Source organism: Ceratotherium simum, chromosome 16 (genome assembly GCF_057802395.1).
Source record: "Ceratotherium simum simum isolate JZ-2026a chromosome 16, ASM5780239v1, whole genome shotgun sequence".
Lineage (NCBI taxonomy): Eukaryota > Metazoa > Chordata > Mammalia > Perissodactyla > Rhinocerotidae > Ceratotherium > Ceratotherium simum.
Genome location: NC_141915.1, coordinates 46,042,683 through 46,056,624, shown reverse-complemented (window position 1 = coordinate 46,056,624; position 13,942 = coordinate 46,042,683). Strand labels below are relative to the sequence as shown.

Below are 13,942 nucleotides of genomic sequence, written 5' to 3'. Positions count from 1 at the left end.
AAAGTGACTGATTTAGTGACTTTAGGAATCACTGTGTTATCCTCATGTCAAGCTTTCTGGAGAAACTGAGGGTGCAGATGAAGAAGATGTGAGGATGATTTCCCATTAAACGAGAAGGACAAATTAATGAAGAACACTACTCCTTAAATCAAATATTTAATTTTGATGAAACCGGTCCCTATTAGGAATGAATGCCCTCCAGCATTTTTATCTCAAAAGAAGCACCAGAAGCCCCAGGGTTCAAGGCTGGGATGCAGCATGCATATGTTTGTGCAAGTTGAGGTTTAGCGGGGCAGCTAATATTTTGTTAGTTTTGACATTGTTTTTGTTTTTGTTTTTGTTTTGATGAGGAAGATTCACCCTGAGCTAACGTCTGCTCTCAATCTTCCTCTTTTTGTATGTGAGCTGCCACACAGCATGGCCACTACAGGCTAGTGGTGTAGGTCCACACCCAGGAACAAAACCTGGGCTGCCGAAGCCAAATATGCTGAACTTATCCACTAGGCCACCCAGGCTGGCCCTTGACATTGTTTTTGTTAGTGCAAAACAATGTTACAAAGTTGCATAGATTCTGAGTGGTCTGCCCCAAACCTATTTTTTTTCCCAGTAGCCCAGTTATTTTCAGTGGGCTATTTTGTAAACCTTGGGAGCTTTTCAGGAACACAGAGATGGTGTTACAGCAGGCACATCTGTATATATTCCCTTTCCCTCTAATGGTTCTTATATACTGAATGTAAAAAATCTAAGCAATATAAAAGTGAATATATAATATAATGAAAATAATGCAATATAATGAAAACAATGGCTAATACTTATTGTGTACTCTTTACAAATGAGTTAACACTCATTTAATTCTCATAAAAACCCTGTGACCTAGGGGCTGCTATTTCACCCATTTTATAAGGGCAGAAACTGAGATTTATAAGTAACATGACTAAATTGAGATTAAGTAATTTGCCCAAGATCACACAACTAGAAAGTGATTGAGTGAGAATTAAAACCTGTGCTTTTTCTATGCATTTAAAAACACTCCATATTAGGGGCCGGCCCAGTGGCGCAAGCAGTTAAGTGTGCGAGTTCTGCTGCGGTTGCCCAGGGTTCGATGGTTCAGATCCCGGCGCGCACCGACGCACTGCTTGTTAAGCCATGCTGTGGCGGCGTCCCATATAAAGTAGAGGAAGATGGGCACGAATGTTAGCCCAGGGCCAGTCTTCCTCAGCAAAAACGAGGAGGATTGGTATTGGATGTCAGCTCAGGGCTGGTCCTCCTCACACACACACAAAAAAACACTCCATATTATCTTATTTTGTTGGTTTTTTTTTTTTTTAAACATAAATGGGGGGCCGGCCCTGTGGCGCAAGAGGTTAAGTGCGCGTGCTCCGCTGCGACGGCCCGGAATTCGCTGGGTTCGATCCCAGGCGCGCACCCACGCACTGCTTGTTAAGCCATGCTGTGGCGGCATCCCATATAAAGTAGAGGAAGATGGGCACGGATGTTAGCCCAGAGCCAGTCTTCCTTAGCAAAAAAAAAAAAAGAGGAGGATTGGCATTGGATGTTAGCTCAGGGCTGGTCCTCCTCACAAAAAAAAAAAAAAAACATAAATGGGATTATACTTACATTGTTTCTTTAACTTACAGGTGTTGCCCTATTACAAAGCCTAAGTAAAGAAAAGCTGTTAGTAATTCACAGCTATTTACATTTAACACGACTCATGTTTCATTCCAAGAAATCAGGCTCATCAATTATTTGCATTTGGTAACATGTTAATTATACAAATAATCAGCCTTGAGACTAGACATGAACATGAAAGTATAATGAATAGTTTTGCTAATCGCTCTTTTCTGTTATGGACAGTCCCTGATCTGAAGTATTAACAGCTCCAATATTCAGCTTGCTAAATTCTCTTAACTTTCACTTCATGGAAAAGTCCAAATCAGGAATGACAATTAGATTTCCTCTGTTGTGCCAACCCTAACACATTGATTATAACTGTTGGGAGCACTGTGTTGAGAAGCATTCTGGGCCCCAGGGGAATCACATTGTGATTGATGAGTCTGTTTGCCACAGGTGAGAGTATGGGTTGGCAGCAGGTGAGCCAGATATTTGCCATCTGTGGCCTGAATGTTGAGAAACTTCCTTCAGCCTTGGAGGTCATAGCATCATACTTTCTGTTCCTTCTAACAATCCTACAGACATGCTGTGTTCTGGGGCGGGGATATGAAAATGAATCAGACATGGATTCTGTCTCCTAATAAGAAAGGCATAAATGGCCATACACAAAAAGTGCTAAGTGCCCTAAAAGTAATCCATAGTGTGACATAAGGGATGAGAGGAGAGAACGGATTATCTATAGTAACAGGAAGGCTGGGGCAGAGATGAATCAAATGTCCCTTCTGAGGTGAGTCTTAAAGGATAGATAGAAATGGGGGGTGGGGGTGAAGTGAGGAAAGCTCAGCTTTTTTTCCATTTTGGGCAGATGATGAATCACTTGCTGTAACAAGAAAAAAGGAAATGTGAAACGGGCACGTATGAGGGAGGAGTTCAGCATGGCTGGAATGTAGGAAAATAAAGGAAGGGAAAGTTGGGAAACAAGGGCAGGCCCAGGTTGTGAAGGGCCTGGGAACGCCAGATTAGGAATGTTCTAGAACAATGTCTCTCAAGGTGTGTCCACAGGATGGTCATAGTTTTTACATAAAAAAGGATCTCCAACTATGTTGGAGAAACATTGAATTAAAACTAAACAGATTTCTATACCGGAGTTTTCTGAGCTTTTAAAATGCTAATGTACAGCAGGAATTTCCACGAGGGAGCTGTAGTTTGCAAAAACTCCAAACTTAGTGATCACACATGTGTTTTTCTTGGAGCTCCTCGGGAGACTAGTGTTCTGCGGGAGCTTTATGAAGGTAACGGCCATATAGTGGTGTGATACCCACAGATGACACATTCAGCATTACCCGCTAATTGACCAACTGGCTGATCTAGGAACCTGCACTAGTGTTGCAGGAAGAGGGAGAAAATTATTTGCCCCAAAGAGGGCATCAACCCCCCTCCTTCCCTGTTTCCCCCTCCACTTCATTGTTATAAGGATCTGCCGACCTTTTTCAGCCAGGCCCAGTTGCACTGCTCTCTCTCCTGGAGCTCAGTTCCTGCCCTGATAAAACCTTGCCTTGTTTCAGGGCTCTAATGGTGTCCTGTTTTGAATCTCCCATCTGTCATCCCGGATCCCAGACATGCTGCCTGCCCTGCCCTCGGCTGCCTGATGCCCCTTGACCCCTCTCCAGACCTCCTGGACTCTTTCTTTGCCACTGCTCTGACCTCCACATACTTTGAGTGCTTCTGGTCCTCCTGGTAAACTTCGAGATGTCCTGTCTCCAGCTTCTCACAGCTCTGGGTGACTGTGGTTCTGGCTCCTGCCACTTGTTCAGAGATGAGGCACTTATGTGCTACATTCTGGGGAGCTGGGCTCTGCATGCCCAATAAACACCCTTCTGCCACCTTTCCCGGTTGCAGTGGCTTCCAGGTGAGGTTCCATAATTCTGTTTGGGAGGGATGAGCAAGCAGCCTCTAAATTTAACATCATTTAATTATCCCCTGTGGAGGGGAAAAATCTTAGCAGTGACATGTTTAGAGCCACACTCCCAAGAAGCTTCAGTCGATTTGGCAAAATTAGGTGGGATCACAGAACAGTCTAGAAGGGGGAGTGAAATCTCTAAGTTTTTAGAGATCACCAGGCTCTGTTGGGTGTTCAACAAGAAGCCAACTGTGGTGTGATTAAATGAGGCTGGGTGAGTGGGCAAAACCTTGGCAGATAAACTTTGCTGGGAATAAGAGCATGACAGGGAGGAAAAGTACAAACTGGAGAAGATGAGATGTTGCCATTATGAACCAGCTGTTATGACCCAGAAAAAAGACTTGGGATTCATTACAAGAGGGTGCAGCAAAGACTGAGGTCCCAAAAGGCCTACCAATTTTTGGAAATTGTTAGAAAGAATAAGGAACAAAAACACAAAGAAAATATTACCTTACCTTTGTAAGGAATGTGCAGTTCTGGTTGATGTATTTCAAGAAAGAAATTTCAAGCTATCAAGGGACTGGAGGGGCTTCTGTATAAGGCCAGGGTGGAGGCTGGAAGCTGATGGGATATGCTACAGTCTAGAAAATCATGAAAGGCATGGATGATGTGAACATTGACCTGACCAAAACCCACTTAATAGAAGTAGGAGGTATCCTGAGATATTCTCAGGATTTCAAGCGAATAAAAAGTGGTTACTAAATGTATGGAACTCATTACCCTCCAAGAGGTAGCATAGGCTGAAAATAGAAATAGCTTCAAAACAGCTTACATAACATTGTGACCGCTAGAACTATTATAGGTTACTGAGGGAAATCTGATTGTTGTAGATGAGATAACTGGGAGGCCAACTGTGTCTTCCTAACACACAGCCTCAGCCTCAGTGGAAAAGATCTTGGGTTATGCCAATCTTACTTAAAAAAAAATAAAGTAAGATTGCCTATGTGAATGTGTGTACTGTCATATTATCAGGTGCCTACCTTATATTAAGCATATGGCTAAGTACTTGTATATACATTATCTTTAATTCTTACGATGCCACAAGAATAATAATTATCCCCATTACCTAGATGAGAAACTGCTCAGAGAGGTTAAATAATTACTCAAGGTCACATAGCCAGTAAAGAGAGGAGCTGGGACTTGAAGCCCAGGTGTATTCTTAATGGCAATACTGCCTCTCATCTCACCCATTTCTATGTTTTTCTGTCCTTCATGCCTAAATTTAGTCTGAAACTACCAGCTAAAATTTCAAAAATGGTGCTTTTGTCCTTTGCTCATTGCTAAATAAAATGACCTCTATCATTGCAGGACCAGTGCATTTGTTCATATTCCTCTAAAGTTCAAAGTACCCAGCTGGAGAGAGGGGAAAATTAGGGTCCTGGGGCTGAGACAAGAAGGGGACTGGGAGACCTAAGAGGGGTCAGGCATTTCATGTGTTCTCCCATGGAACTCTCACGACACCCATTTTATTTATTTATTTATTTTTTGTTTTTTTTAATAAATTCATTTATTTATTTATTTTTCCCCCAAAGCCCCAGTAGATAGTTGTATGTCATAGTTGCACATCCTTCTAGTTGCTGTATGTGGGACGTGGCCTCAGCATGGCTGGAGAAGTGGTGTGTCAGTGCGCGCCTGGGATCCAAACCCGGGCCGCCAGCAGCTGAACGCGCGCACTTAACCGCTAAGCCACGGGGCTGGCCCCTCACGACACCCATTTTAATTTCCATTTTTGAGTTGAGAAAATGGAGTCTCAGAGCAATTATGTAAAGTACCTAAGAGTCCACAGTGCACAGGAAATAGACCCAGCAGTGAAACCAAATCTCATGCCAGAGCTGCCTCCCTGGAAGAGGGAGAGACATTCCATCCCTGCTCTCTTTCCTTATAGGAAAGCAACCTCAGGGGTTACCTCCATTGCCACAAACTTCAGAGGGCTCTCTGCTCTACACTTTTGCTAAGTCCACTTCTGGCGGGGGCGGAGGAGTTCCGTGCCATACAGAAAGTCTGGTTGGAATTGTGTCTGTTGAAGGTATTTGTATCAGCCCCACCCCTTACCTTGTCAACATTTTTCTTTCTTTCTTTCTTTTTTGTTTTTTTTTGAGGAAGATCCGCCCTGAGCTAACATCTGCCAACCCTCCTCTTTTTTTGCTGAGGAAGACTGGCCCTGCGCTAACATCCATGCCCATCTTCCTCTACTTTATATGGGACGCTGCCACAGCATGGCTTGACAAGCAGTGCCTCGGTGCGCACCCGGGATCCGAACCGGTGAACCCCAGGCCGCCGCAGCGGAGCGTGCACACTTAACAGCTTGTGCCACGGGGCCGGCCCCTCAACATTTTGCCTAGTCAGCTACAGTGCTGGTTTTTAATAAGACAGATGGATATTCTGATTCCTCTAACTCAGGGTGTCTCAACCTCAGTATTTTGACATTATGGGCAGGATACTTCTTTGTTGTTGAGGGCTGTCCTTTGCATTGTAGGATGTTTAGCAACATCCCTGGTCGCTCCTCACTAGATATCAGTGACCTCCCTCTCCCCCACCAGGTATGATAACCAAAAATGTCTGTAGACCCTGCCAAATGTCACCCGGGGGCAAAATCAGCCCTGGTTGAGAACCATCGCTGTAGCTCAAGGGGGCTGCATGGTCTCCTTGCCTTTCTACCAAAACCCCAACAACCAACTCCCGCGCCACTACCCCCCCCCCCCACCCCCGGAATGTAAGCCCCAGAGAGGTAGTCCAGTGACACCTGTGGTTGGAGTCTGGCTTTTCTGGTCTGGGGGGTGGGAACACAGCACACAGATTGCTGGCCCTGTACTTACTTGATGCCCCCACGAGACATGAAAAATGTAGAGCTTTCAACGTGCAGATGGCTCGGGCTGCTTAATTACCAGCCGAGAGCATGCTAACATTTTCCTCCCTCCCCCTGCCTGCAACAGCCCGCCAGGAGCAGTGGAGACATTAACAACAGGGAGCAGTTGCCCTTTCCTGCATCCTTATCACACATTAATTATTTTTTTCTAAAGAGACAAAGTAGAGAGACTGTAACATATGATTCTGACGACAAACACTTTTTAAAAAAAAACTGTCTGCTTTTTCTAGTGACTAGAGCATAGGAGCTGGTTGCTAAGCAACTGGGAAACTGCAGACTCCTGTACTGGCCATGCTGGTTTCGGAAATGAGCCATAAAAGGAATTCCCCAGTGAGAAGGGATCCCATACCATTGCCTGGTTGCCATGGACACCATATATAAGTGATGGATCCTAGGTTACAGGCCCTGCTTAAGAAAAAATATGTGGCCCCTGCTTAAGGCTTGAATGGTATGAGAAAGGTATGGAAGCCTTCTTCCCCTACATTATCCATGCAGGCAGATCTCAGCCCCTTTCCCACGTGCTCCCCTTGAAAGAGAGGTCTGAATCTAAGTGGCTGAGACATTCCATCCAATTTCAGCTCTGCTTTTATTTAATATGTTCCAGTCTTTGCTCGAGTTGGAAGCGAGTCTGCAATCTGGATAGCAAATTTTTAAGCAAGAAAAGATGCCTCGGGTGGCAGACAGGCTGTCTGTCTGTCTATCATCCACCCCTGTTTTGGGGCCACACAGTGCCAAGATCAGGCACAAGGGCAATTCTCTATGTTCACACATTCTATTGGAATTTTGCAAAGCAAGAGAGATTAGCAGAGAAAAAGACAATAGCCGTGACTCCAAAATGAAATTGGCATGTCATGCAGAGCAAGGCACACAATAGGCCACTGCAATTCTGTCAGAAATTAGAAACAGACTTCAGATAATAGGAGTGAAAAATGTGAGGCAAATATAAAGATGTGGAGCTTAACATACAGAGATGTGCAGGTTTAACTGGGCTTTCTAGGCTAAACGGTAGAACAGATAGGCTTGTTATAACCTCACAGACTATATCCTCAGGGACAGGAGACTTGGGACACTAGACTCTAACCCCCCAGTGTCACAGATGAGGAGACTGAGGCCCAAAGAGTGGCAGTGATTTGCTCAAGGTCATAGAAGACAAACATTTCTGAATGGTGGCCTGTAAAGGCCAACTCTGCATTTTTAACATTGCTGCAGAACAAATTACCCCAAAATTTAGCAACTTAAAATAACACTTATTATCATACAGTTTCTGTGGATCAGGAATCCAAGAGCATCTTAGCTGGGTGCCTCAAACCTGGGATCTCTCATGGGCTGCAGTTGTCTCGAGGCTCAACTAGGGGAGGATCACTCACATTGTTGTTGGCAGACCTCAGGTCTTCACTGGCTGTTGGCTGGAGACTTCAATTCCTTGCTACATGGGCCTCCCAGTAGGGCAGTTTACAATATGGCAGCTGGCTTCCTCATAGCCAAAGAGAGCCTGAGATGGAAGCCACATGTTTTTAACCTAAGCTCAGAAGTGATATCCCGTCATTTTTGTCATAACTTATTCACTAGAATTGAGTTACTAGGTCCAGCCCATACTGAAAGGGAGGGGATTCCATGAGGGCATGGATATCAGGAGGTATGGACCATTGGGGGCCATCTCAGGGGCTGCCTACCACAGTAGCCAAGTGAGCTTTCTGGATCCAAACTGTGAGTGAGAGAGATTAGGGTGGGGATGGAGCTCCTAACTGGGCATGGGAGATGAGAGAGGGGAGAGCAAGTGGGCCTAGGAAAGGGCAGCTAGGGGAAGCTAAAGAGAGAAGAGGAGATGATAGATAAATAGGAGGAGGAAAATGGTAGCAGAGAAGGAAAAGAGAACCTGGTAGAGTGGGAACAGAGTTAGGGTAGGTGAAGGGAATTGGGGAGTTGGAATGAAGAGCATAAATGGTAAGAAAATAGAGGAAATAGAATGGAGGATGGTGAGTGAATTAGAAGTGTAAGAAGGAATAAAGACCAGGGAGAGGAGAGTGGAAATAGGAGAGGCAGAGAACAGGGAAGCAAGGAACAAAGAGCTTAAGCAGACAGTGTAAGAGAACAGTGGGAGAAAGTGTTAGTGAGAGGTGAGTTGGTGGGAAAAGTGATAGTTGGAAAACTCTACAGAAGAGATGGAGAAATGGGGCTGTATTGTGGGGCTGGGACAGAAGGCAGCAACTGAGGAAAAGAGCAATGACAATAATAGTAAAGAGTGATTGAGTGCTGTTATTGATAGCATTTCAGAAATGAAGAAATTGGATCTTAGAAAGATTAAGTACCTGCCCAAGGCTGTACAGTCAGGAAGTGACTGTAGGTGGTTGGAAGCAGGGCATCTTGCCAGGCAACCAGCCCCAACCCTCACAGTCATCTTGGTCAAGACAGAAGGGGGCTGAGGGGTGGGGAGTTTCCTCCCTTATCCTAACTATACATGGATGTCAGCTCCTGTCTCTTCTGCCACCCCCTAGAGTCCCCTGTCCTAGCACAGATTTGGAAGGCTAGATTCCTTGCTGGTAGCAGTAGGCTCATCAGAACACCAGGTCCAGGGTGAGTGCCTCAGTTTGTCAACTCTTCTGCTAGATTGTGTCCACATCTGCTAAGAGCCATGAGGGCACCATGTCTTGTTCTTCAAATCCCCACCGTGCCTTGCACTATTTTGAGCAGGAATTTAAAAAACTGTGGAACTGAACATTTACTTCTACTGAATCCAGTGAGAAATTCTGCTATTTTAACTTATTAGCTTCACAGCCAAGTGGGAAAAGATGGGCTCCTTCCCCTTGGCCCAGCTCTTCACTAGCTGTTAGACTCCTTATCAGTAAAATAGACAGGTTGACTAGATGATCTTGAAAGTCTTTTCTAGCTCTAAAACATCACAAATTATGTATCAGGGACTAGAATTAGGAGTCAAAGTAGAAATGGTCAATAGATCTGATACAGAAACAGGCTGCCACTTAGGCAAACTTGATATAGAACTGTTCTGGATTCCATTTTGCCAAGATGCCAAGCCATCAACGTGTCTCTCAAGGGAAGTTCAACTTCACTCTTTTGTAGCATCTGTGTACAATAGAGACTCCACAAGCTTAATTCTCCTCATCACCAAGATCCCTCTGTGACTGTGTTAGGAACTTTGACTCATCAACCCTCAGAACAATAGGAAACCAACTGGGACACGATTGGTTCAGCTGCCAAAGTGCCATTAGGGATAAAGAGAGCAGCAGGACTCACGGGGACAAGAGGTTTCAGGACCTCCACGAGATATTGTGGGAATTAAGATGCCTGGGTTTAATCATACTTTTTAGTTTTCAGTGTTTGGAGCTGGTATCTAGCAACAAAGGACAGTGTCACATACCTCTGGCCACTACCCACTTGGGCAAGTTACAGATGGTCTGCCTACCTCATACTGTGGCCCATGAGGTACCCAGGTCTATGCAGGCACTTTCAAAAAACATCTAAGGGGCAAGCATCTGCTAATCATGGAAATCCACTGATGGTATATTCAAGACCAGCTTGAGAATAAAGGCTGTATATATTTGCTTCTATATCCTCCATCTACTGAAAATGATGGATGAGAGCATTTTGAAAAGGCTTGATATTAATCTATTGGTTGTAGCCACTGGTTCCATTTCTTAGTATTCTGCATAAAGAAAATATTTAAGGAAATACTTCACGTTCCTAATAAGTCTCTAAAAATCCTTTTTTGATTTGCAGAAAGTGCATATAGAAGACACTTACCAATAAAGAGTAGTTGTTTTAGTGACTCTCAGGAGCAATGGAGATTCTACTTCCTTACATATACTCTGAGAAGCTAAATGTCGCAGATGTGTTGGTGTCCTGCCCATAGGCATTTACATTTCATCCATTTACATTTGGCTTGGCTTCCAACCTCCAGCACTTACAGTCCAAGAGCTTTCTTGGATTTCGGTAGCCCCTGCCCACTTAGAAGGTAGAAGTGCCGGGAAATTAACCCCAAGCCCCTCCCTGGAAGCAGCCCTCAACCAATGACTGAGGTATTTATACCCCAGCTCCCTCCCCCTCAGGTGGTATAAATCTGAGGTGTGTCTTCTAAACTGTCTCCCAGAGATCCCCAGCAGGACTGAGCCCCACCTGCCTACAGTACTAACCTGCTCCATGACATATCTTTTATTGACTTCCTTTCCTTCCTTGGATCACTTCCCACTCCCGTACTGGTGTTTCCTGGCATTACTTCCCTAATAAACTATTTGCACTTAAACCCTTATCTCATGGTCTGCTTCTGGGGGAACCCACTGCTGCTAGGGCAATAGGAAGGAACAGAGAAAAATGATTGTTTTTTAAGAGAAGGATTTCTATAAGCAGTGTGCTCCCATGGTGCATTTAAGAGTTTATTTACAGCTCATTCCCTTCCTTTACAGAAATGTTATGGGATAGATTAGGTAAGAAGTGCTGCCAGTCAGAAATGAAGATGAAGCATCTCTGAAATGGTCATAGAGGTTACTAGAAACATTGACTTGATTTACAGAACTTCTATTTACTCATGACTTTCCTCGGTTAGGAGAAATGCAACATGCCTGTAGTGATAACCATTACAGCATCCCTTGAGACTCATGTCCATGAAGTCAGACTGACTTGGGACAAGGGGCTTTTCAGAGGAGACAATGCTGGAGGTTGGTGGTGCCCACACTGGAAGATCTGGTCCCAAGGCTGCCCAAGTGCAGAGGAATGGGGGGGCGGGGGTCAGAGACATTGTAACTTGAAGGGCAACTGAATAGGAAGCAGCTTACAGCATGTGGGCTCAATTTTCCTCAAAAAGCTCATAATATAACTGTCAAAAATGGCACTATGAACCCAAATTATAAGATCATTATGTTCAGTCCCAAATTCAACACAATAAAGGTTATTTGCTCTCATGCCCTAGCAACCATCTCACAGAGGGGAGAAAAATACCATACAAAAACAAAATGTAAACTCACAAAGCAGTAATAAAACTAGCACACAACTATTCATTTCAAGTCTATTTTGAAAAGCCTTTGATAATACCAGTAATTCCCCGTAAAGCTTCTATTCTCTTGCCACAATTCCCTTCTGGAGATAGAAAAAGATTTTGCTGTTCTACAACCATTCCTTTTAGGGAGCTAAAGTCCACTTTATTTCCCAATTTTAAATGTTTGTCATTCTTAAAAAAAAGAACTAAAGAAAGAAATCCTGACCACCTATATCCAGCTAAACCTACCACATAGGCAGGGCTTAGTGGCAATATCAGTGTGAATCATCCTGTTTTGCACAACAAAATTCATTTAATGTTCTTAACGAGGTGCTTAAATGTAGCCCAAGAGCCTTGTCCACAAGATGCGAAATGTTCCAATAAAAAGTAGAGGGCCGGCCCCATGGCTTAGCGGTTAAGTGCACGCACTCCGCTGCTGGCGGCCCGGGTTCGGATCCCAGGCGCGCACCGACGCACCGCTTCTCCGGCCATGCTGAGGCCGCGTCCCACATACAGCAACTAGAAGGATGTGCAGCTATGACATACAACTATCTGCTGGGGCTTTGGGGTGAAAATAAATAAATAAATAAAATCTTCAAAAAGTAGAAAATTCAACCAATCGTCCACCCATTTCCAAATATTCTGCTGCTTCATAGCATGGAGGCTGAGCAATTCCTCTGGGCGCCACTGGCAGGTTTACCTACAACAGAGGACGGAGGCGGAAGGGGCTTGAGACATTTTTGGTTGCGAGAACAGAAATCAACTTAGACAAGCTCAAGTAAGAGAGCAACGGTTGTAAGATCTCATGGACCCAAAGGAAAAGCTGAGCAATCAAGACTCAGGAAGAGAGGGAACCAGCAGCACTTGCTGTGGAGGAGTGAGGTGGTAGAGAAAGGGCAGGCAGAGCTGTGTGCAGGGACAGGTGCCCCTAGAAGGGAGTAGGCAGGAAGGCAATTAGTCTCTTTAATATAGGAAGACAAAAAGGAAAATAAAGAGGAGTAGAAGGTGGAGAAAGAAGTAAAATAATAGGAACCAAAGAGAAAAGGAAGATATGCATAAGCTGAGGAGTGATGAAGCGTCATTAAGAAATGCTTCAGCCAGCAGTCACCAGCTCACTGGTGCTGAAGATTGGCCATCCCTAGAGTAGAACAAGGCTGAAGAACCCTGAGAGGTTGCAAATACAAAGCCCTTCCAATGTACCCAAATTGATCACTCCGATTTACATGGAATTGGTAATTCTAATTTACATGACTTACTTTCAGATTTTATGGATGATTTTTGAGATAAAGTTGTATTGAAAGGATGTGCATGATCTTGATGAAGTCCATGTACTTTTTTTTTTCATTTTTTGCTGAGGAAGATTGGCCCTGAGCTAACATCTGGGCCAATCTTCCTCTGTTTTTATGTGGGTCACTGCCACAGTATGGCTGCCAACGTGTGGTGTAGGCCTGTGCCCAGGAACTGAACCCAGGCCGCCAAAGTGTAGCACGCTGAACTTAACCACTAGGCCATGGGGCTGACCCCATGTACTTTTGTGTGTGTGTGTGTGTGTGTGTGTGTGTGTGTGTGTGTGTGTGTGAGGAAGATCAGCCCTGAGCTAGCATCCGTGCTAATCCTTCTCTCTTTTTTTTTTTTTGCTGGGGAAGACTGGCTCTGAGCTAACATCTATTGCCAGTCCTCCTCTTTTCTTCCAAAGCCCCAGTAGATAGTTGTATGTCACAGCTGCACATCCTTCTAGTTGCTGCATGTGGGACGCGGTCCCAGCATGGCCGGAGAATCGGTGCGTCGGTGCACGCCCAGGATCTGAACCCAGGCCGCCAGCAGCGGAGCGCATGCACTTAACCGCTAAGCCACGGGGCCGGCCCTCCATGTACTTTTTATACTTAAGTTTTAAAGCTTTAATAACTTGGCTTACACATATGATAGAAATAATCCACAATTGTACTTTGGGCACTCTGTTTCTTTCAGTTTGCTTCACCAGGTTTATTTTCACATATATGGTGGCCGTTCTTCATCCCAAGATATATGCCTTAAACTTTAATAAATCAGTACTTAAATTTCATTTCATTTTTTTTTTAAAGATTTTATTTATTTATTTATTTTCCCCCCAAAGCCCCAGTAGATAGTTGTATGTCATAGCTGCACATCCTTCTAGTTGCTGTATGTGGGACGCGGCCTCAGCATGGCCGGAGAAGTGGTGTGTCGGTGCACACCCGGGATCCGAACCCGGGCCGCCAGCAGCAGAGCGCACGCACTTAACCGCTAAGCCACCGGGCCTCATTTCAATTTTTATTAGAAATGTTTCCTGAATACCTATGATGTTAAAAGCACTGCACTAAGCACTTATATGGATAGAGTTGAATAAGACATAGCCCTGTGGAGGAAGTAAGTGGAAGGGGAATTAGACACAATTAGACATATATACTAGTAACTATAAGACAATAGAGAATATTGTCTGCTTCAATGCAGGTCTTCTTTAAACCTCTCCCAGCTCTCTGATTGGAGCCTTTGGCCACCC

General features: G+C 44.5%; 1 protein-coding gene across 4 annotated transcripts in view; it reads left to right on the top strand.

Moving 5' to 3' along the window:
• Nucleotides 1–13,942, top strand: part of MARCHF10 (membrane associated ring-CH-type finger 10) — a 180,580-nt gene that overhangs the window by 48,381 nt on the left and 118,257 nt on the right. Inside the window, exon 1 of one of the 4 annotated variants that reach the window (XM_087441363.1) lies at nt 2,436–3,520. The exons of the other annotated variants lie outside the window; for them this stretch is intronic. The gene's annotated coding sequence lies outside the window, so the exon portion shown is untranslated. Of the gene's footprint in view, nt 1–2,435; nt 3,521–13,942 lie in introns of those variants that run through there. 4 annotated transcript variants of the gene reach the window in all.